This window comes from Falco rusticolus, chromosome 6 (genome assembly GCF_015220075.1).
Source record: "Falco rusticolus isolate bFalRus1 chromosome 6, bFalRus1.pri, whole genome shotgun sequence".
Taxonomy (NCBI): domain Eukaryota; kingdom Metazoa; phylum Chordata; class Aves; order Falconiformes; family Falconidae; genus Falco; species Falco rusticolus.
Genome location: NC_051192.1, coordinates 58,954,205 through 58,962,372, shown reverse-complemented (window position 1 = coordinate 58,962,372; position 8,168 = coordinate 58,954,205).

Here is an 8,168-nt window from a genome sequence, read left to right as displayed (position 1 = left end):
ATTCACTGTAGGAGCCAGAAGAAATTGGCAAGTAGTTATTGTTCTTTGTCCAGTTTCCATAGCAGCAATAATAAACTGAGGGGTGTGTGTGTGTGTATTTTATTTTTTTATTTTTTCATCTTTACAAGCCTCCCTTTTCCCTTTACGATACTAGAAGTTTCTGGTGATAGTAACCCATCTGCCCCTGAAGATACAATTGCTTTGCTCCTGCCTAGGCAGAGCTGTGTTGCAACAAATACTGTTTGAGTTTTTGTAAGTTTACACTGGAGAAGTTTCATTGCATCATAACAGTCTGATGTGACACAGTGAAGTTTACCACTTATGAAACTAAGCACCAGATTTGGAGGAACTTCTTTTTCTATGAATGGGTAAACACATTGTGAACTCCCAGTGTGTTCAGGATCTCCAAGAAACAGAACGCCATAATTATCACAACTTTCTTTTTGTCAGTTTTCTGTGTCTGTCTAGATTTTGACTCATGTCTGCATGGATGTGAGCTGACCTATAACTTCAACCTCTCTACATGTTTATTTTCATTTGATCTTGTTTTCTCTTATCAAATGAAAGGGTTTATCTTTGGTAACACAGGCACATTTCTGGGGCAAATAGCAATGTCTAATTTTGTAGTATATTTTAGCTCTAAGGCAAAATCTGTAGCATCTTTGACAGGATAAGCACCCAAGCTAAGAAAATACATGAAACCCCCCTCATTCTACACGACAACTCTAGTGGTGGGAGACTGTGGTTTAGATATGTGTATACTTTTAAGGATACACGAATACTGAAAGATCACAGCACCTTCTCACCAGCTAAGCTCTCAATGCTTTTCTTTCATTTCATCAGATATTAGCCTGCGGTCTGCTAGCAGGTGCTAGCTCTGCTGTCTTAGCTGACATACAAAAGAGCCTCAATGGTGTCTTTAGCAACTTTCTGTTCAATATTTAATAGGAACTGAAGACTGCTTTGTCATGCTAGTATGAAAATGTTCTTCTAAAAAATCTCTTCAATCACTGAACAATTCTAAAAATGAACATTGGTAAATGTGATATGATTTTACTTCAATTTACTGTGAACTCAGTGGGACAATTTTGGAGATGAAGACAAATCCTTCCTGTCACCCTCTTCAAAGCAAGATTGGGAATCTCAGGAACCAAGGTGCGTTGCACATCAAAATTCAAGAATTTACTTGAGGATTAATAGCATTAATGTCAGTGAATAAAGAGAATTCTCCTCTTTGGCTAACCTTCATTCATGTTTTCCAGTTTTCATGTAGAAACTTTATTCCATGTTTAGACAGAGAAGATGCAAAAACTGAGTCTGAAATAATTTGTTTTCCAAGATAGAAAGACAATCATAAATCTTTAAATATCATGATCCCCTGACATAAGTTGCACTTCATATATATCCAGGTATAATTGAAATGGACCAGCCAACTTCTTGTGTCAAAAATGCTACCCTGTCCCTTTTTAATAATCCTCTATCCTTTTCAAATTTAAAATGATCAGGGAAAAAGTGATATTTGCAGCAGAGCTTACGGGCTTGTTTCAAATTCACAAAGTGTAGATATTGACTGCCATGTGAAATGCCATCAGGCATGTGGGATGTCCACCTTGAAATGGCCATATGGGAGACTTGTATCTTTCAACAGCAGGCCAGGTAGGACACTCTAGTGCTTCATTTGCCCATATTTAACCTGCTAAATAAACCCCTTTCTGCCATTCAATTATTTTTCTTTTTTTTTTCTGTGAAGAGAGAATGCATATTCTAAGGGCAAAAAAGATCTTCAGCTTACATGTGTTCAAAAGCTCCATGTTGTGCAGCAAAGTGAATTTTCTGTTCTTTCACTTCTACAGATGTGGACTGTGATGGTATGGCACAAGAATAATAATGTTTTCTGCCTTGCTTTATGTAGTGTTTAATGAATAAACATAATATGGTCCATGGCCCAGCCACAACATCTTGTATGGCAGTCAGATCCGTCAGCACAAGGTGGAATGGAATAAAGGGACATGATCATTGAATGATTTGGATTGGAATGGACCTTAAAGGTCATCTAGTTCCAACCCCCCTGCCACGGGCAGGGACACCTTCCACTAGACCAGGTTGCTCCGAGCCCCATCCAGCCTGGCCTTGAGCACTTCCAGGGATGGGGCATCCACAACTTCTTTGGGCAACCTGGTCCAGTGCCTCACCACCCTCACAGTGAAGAATTTCTTCCTAATATCTCATCTAAATGTACCCTCTTTCAGTTTAAAGCCATTTCCCCCTTGTCCTATCAGTCCCTGCCCTTGTAAAAAGTCTCTCTCCAGCTTTCTTGTAGGCCCCCTTTAGGTACTGGAAGGCTGCTATAAGGTCTCCCTGGAACCTTCTCTTCTCCAGGCTGAACAAGGCTCAGTCTGTCAGCCTGTCTTCATAAGCGAGGTGCTCCAGCCCTCTGATCATCTTTGTGGTGCCTTCTTCTGGACTCATTCCAACAGATCCATGTCCTTCTTATGCTGGGAGCCCCAGAACTGGATGCAGTACTGATGGTGGGGTCTCATGAGAATGGAGTAGAGGGGGATAATCATGTCCCTCAGCCTGCTGGTCCATACATCTTTGGATGCAGCCCAGGATACGGCTGGCTTTCTGGGCTGCAAGCGCACGATGCTGGGCCATGTCCAGCTTTTCATTCACCAATACCCCCAAGTCTTTCTCCTCAGGGTTGCTTGCAGTTCATTCTCCACCCAGCCTATGTTTGTGCTTGGGATTGGGTCAGGACCTCGCGCTTGTCCTTGTTGAACTTCATGACATTCATACGGGTGCACCTCTCAAGCCTGTCAAGGTCCCTCTGGATGGCATCCCAAATGGCATCCCTTCCCTCCAGCGTACCCTCCACTGTACCACACAGCTTGTTGTCATTGGCAAACTTGCTGAGGATGCACTCAGTCCCATCGTTCATTACCAACAATGTTTAACACCACCGGTCCTGGTATTGACCCCTGAAGAACGCCACTCAGATTTGTGATAGCTACTGATATTATAGGCCCACTTAGGGATGACCTGTAAGTTAATATATGAATGAGTAAACCAAAGCTGGAGAATTGGATGGGCCTCTGGATATAAATCTTCTTTTATTTCTAAGTAAAATAAGTGAAGATTTTGTTCTCCTCTCCAAAACCATCAGACTCAAATCTGTGAACTTTTCTTACACTGACTAGCACTTAATTATATTAAAGAAACTAATGAAATCACCCACCTGTGGACCAAAGGCAAGGACTGCTCTGCACAGTTGTGAGAGCACAGTCTGCAATTTTGAAAAAGATTGTGTATAATTTCTTATCTCTGGTATATGTTTGAAACTTAAAACACACTAATAACTATAACATAACTTATTGATATCTGGTATGTGTTTTTCTCAAAGTAGCTCTGCAGGTTTGAAGTGCTTCAAAAGACACGTTTAATATGTTCAGCTTAGGGACTGGTGAGTATCAGGAGGGCTCTTTTATTGAAAGACAAGCTGCTCACATCTTCCCTTTGGAAACCTCAGTGGAATCCAAAACACATCCCACTTCAGTAAGTAATTCCCCTGAAGCTAATAGCTTTATTGACAGTTGCAACTCCATCAATTCTTCTGGTTTATTTGAAATGACTCATACAAACCAAATGTATTACACACATTTAAATTGAAAATGTTCTAGTTGTACTTGTGTAATAGCTTAGGCAAATACTAATGTACCCAATAGTCATGGTTTAAAAGGGGAACAGGAGAAGGCATTCAGCATCACTAGTTTAAAAGGATCATGCTCTGAGTGAAATCCAGGTAAGAGTTGCATGCTTGTGGAAAAAGGAAAAGTGAAGCTCAGGTCAAATCTCAAGCACTATTAGTATATATTGGCTAACAGGTAACTCAGGATGTTTCCTGTTCATTTGGATGGGAACTGTCACAGAAATGAGAATTCACCAAAGTAAGAGTTCAGCAAATTGAACTTTCTCTATTTTTACATCATTGTTGCCACTGTGTACTGTGGAAAATAAGCAAGGCTCTCCCATTATTCAGTCAGACCTATGCAACACATTAACTCAGAGGTCTTTTAAACTTGTTATTATTCTTTTAGATTATTTTTTTGGCTTTCTTTCTGACATCTTTTCCTATCTGCTAAGAATAGCTTTATTATCATGGGTCATGATGTCAATATAAAAAAAATCTGCAGTAAAAATTTCTTCCTTTAATTGTCAGAGTTCAGCACACATGGATGTGATTAAATTCAGACAATGACTGGTCAGATTTCCCCAGCTTCCTCCAACCACTTGGAGGAAGAGCAAATCCTGGTTTAGAATCTCTGACATTCAAGCTCAGGATGAATTTGAGAATTCGTCTCAAATCCCTGACATTGAAGCCAGGTTCTTGCAAAGTGCTGCAGGTTTGGAAGACTGTGTTGAATGCTTTTGTGAATCTCTGCTAGGAAAAATGAGAAATGGTGAGTGTAAACTGTTGAATGAGCAGTTCTATCTTCAAGGAATCAGGTGTGTGTAACTTAAAAAGAAATACCTAGTACCCAGTCAGCTGTTCTTAAATAAAATTTTCATCTATAAAAACAAGCAAAAAAGCAAAGGCTGGCACAGAAACCAAACTTTTCTAAAGTTTCCTTACAACATGCATTTCCTAAAGTATACAGCTTCAGTTTTGAATGTTTTTTCCTCCTTCGTTGGCTGACTGGATTATTTTATCTATTTATATACCATAAACTTTGATTAAAAAATAGTGGAAGCAAGAGCAGAGTTATTTCCATGCATAAACTACACATAATTTCACAAATACTAACAAATATGCAGCTTTTCATAATTACAAACCACAGTTTTCCAAATATTTCTAAAGATAATATAATATGCAGTCAGCCAGAAGGGAAGCACAATGAAATGATGCATCTTGTATAGGATGACCCAGCAGGTAAGACCAAGTGCATGGGAAGAGAGCTCATACCTCTGATGACCCAACCCAGTCTCCACTTAAGCACACTTCTTGCTTTGTACTTGTACATATGGTTTGGGGTTTGCTACTGTGACCACTTTGGCATGCAGCTGTGCCAAAAGGAACAGCTTCCACTTAGTCTTCATGTACTAAAACAGCCTTCCCAGGGCTTGTCCCTGAACTTCCTTGGTGGTTACTGCTCTACTTCATTGCATATTTCATGCTCAGATGTGGGGGGAATTACAGAAACATAGTAATTCTTTTGTTATCTCAGGGTTCTACTCCCATTCATATTTGCCAGCAATTCCACTGGAGAAGATAAGATCAAATTTTCCAATTTCTTTCAGCAATTTCCTCACAAATTAAAATCTTTCTACTGCTGAAAAACAAAGCAATAAACCCCCAAACTGTTCACATGACAGGTGCTCTGAAGGTCGGACATCTAGCACACATATTTATTTGTGGCCTGTTAAGATTTTTAACAGTGAATTTCACCACTGACCGTTACAAAAATGTTGCCCTTACACAAATCAATAAGAAATAGGAGGAATATCCAGAAGGTTAGAGGATTGTTCTAGAGAAGGAAGTGCCGGGGGGAGATGGGACTAATGGAAGTTGAGAAACAGAGAATGAAAAGGAAAGAAGGGGAAAAAAACCCTACCCCACCCCACAACAAAAGACAATATTCCTCACCATGAATCTGAATGGAGATATATGCTCGCTCTGCCTAGTAACACTCCTGATGAGAACTGTAAAGACGTTTAATAATATTAACCACAATATAAAGAAGCAAGCCACCAAACAGCAACATCAGTTACATAAAGCTAGGGACTCTGTCACAATCTTTCATTGACATCATGTTGGCATCCTCTAACTTTTAAGACAATTCTAATTGTACATTTACTCTCTCCAGTTCACAGGCCACCCTGATTTACCCCACATTTCTGGATGTATTTCATGTCCATGCACAGTCGCCCAAAGTAAGTGAGCATGCAAAATTTAGTACCAGATCCTGGATCTGGGATCCACTAAGGCAATTATTACACATCCAAATGGGCACATTGAAAGCAGCAATTGTGCCACTCATATAAATAAATATTACAAAAAATTTCAAGAGATGCAGCCAGAAATGCTCTGAGGGGCTGTAAGCACATCACGCTTTCTTTCTAACTTCCACTTTTCAAAACTAAGACATAATGGCAAAGCCAAGTGAGTAAATTAGGGCATTTAGGAATGCTGCGAGAAAGTGAATGATGGAAGAATCTTGCCTTACAGAATGAATATCTGTAAATAAAAAGTGCTGCTCTCACTTGTGATCACATCCTGGATTCTTTTTTTAACCATACTGGATACCGTCCAGTCTATATATAACCTTGGGCAAATCTTCTCATTACTCTTTCTCTGCTTCTGCTTGGTTTGTTGTTTGATTTTTTTTCTCACCTAAATACATAATTGAGACTACTAACATTTAGATTTTTTGTCATTAAGCCACTAATAAGCCACTAAGCTACACTACTATGTAATATGCAGCTCTTGAATAAATGTGAGGTTTATTTTGATTTTTTTTTTTTTTTAAATCTGAAATTTCTTTTCAAATTTGTATTTTGTATCATCTGTTCCAAATCTTATGTAGCAGAATACTTGAATATGGAAGTGTTTATGCAGCTTTTCTGGGAAGGCAAATTATGTAGTTTATATAGCTTTTTACTTTTTAAAACTTAATTAATCTCAATATATTTGCTAAACTTTCAACAAAAATCGATAAAAAGCTTACAAGGTTCTCATGAGCTTTAGAGGTGAAGAGAAAGAAATATTCTGACAGGTTAAGCCACACTTACAGAGTGAGTCATAGCTAAGATCAGAACTCAGAAAACTTGACTCTGTTTCCCCATTTTTTCCATTGCTCTACCAAATGTTGCCTACAGGACTTTATAATATTTTCAGGTTGGTTTTGGTTAAACATTAAATGAGTCCTTGGGCAAGTGACACCTATACTTAAGGAGAATCTTTGTCTTTAACTAGATCACAAAGAAGAGGGACTATTTCCTATAAACTACATAATGTTCTATCAGAATCACTTTTTCTTCAAGCAAAAATCATTTTGGGTATATTGAATGGGTGAAATGAAATGTCAAGCTCATCTAGTCTTCAATATGTAGCATTGTGCTACAGCAATGTGAGGAAAAAGCTAGAGGCTTGCTGTCAGCAATATAATCTCCCTAATACTGAGATTGATCTAGTCTGCAGAGAAAGGGATAGCTGTGGTGCATACAAATGAAGCAGCGGTGCATATGGAAAGCTTGCTGAATGTGAGTCTGATCTGTCTGTCGGCAAATGAGTGAGTTTGTTCACTAAATATCACAGCCTTCAGCTTAAGAAACTATGTACAGGAGGCAAAAAGAAAACATGAAGAATGAGTGAAGGAGCAACTACATTCTCTGCATGCTCTGATTAAAACACAATAGAGAAACCCATTCAAAGTTCAATGAATAGACAGGAGAGTCAAGACTGATAGATGAGGGCTCAGTTAAGAAAAGAAACTTTTTTCCTTCATCCTGATGCTGACAGGACTGTGAGAAGCAGAATGAAACCATAATTTTAAACTATTTAAAATATGATTATTTTTCCTGTTCTTGGTGGGAATTGTCATGAAATGCTTCTTGAAGGTATTACAAAGCATATCCATTTGTCTGTATGTTTGGCCAAGTTGTGTAGTCAACAAACTGGCAGCAGATTCTGAGGAATTTCTTAGCATACTTAGAAACTATTAAAAAGCCTAATTGTTTCCAGCCTATATACAAAATATACTCAGAAGGGACTATACATATCCTGTCTTTCTTGTTTATCAATTACTTCATGACATCTTTAATAAAGTCCTGTTTTTTTAAAATATATTTTTATATTTCATCATATGAAAAATATATCTTTATCTTTCATCATATGAAAAAATAGAGGAAAAGATTTGCAAGCGCTTATAATGACTGAAAAATCATCTGGTTGTATCTTAATCCTTTAATACCCACCAGGTCAGCACTGAAAAATGAATTTGATCCCATATGTAAGTCACACAGCTGAACTTTTGTGCATGGCTTGGAAAACTCATGCAGGTAGCAGACTAGTGTTGCAATTTGTGACCAAACTGTAGCAGGAAAGCTGTAAGTCAAAGGGTGATTCTGTGAGATTCCTTCATTGCTCTTGTTATGCCTTGGCATGCATCTCA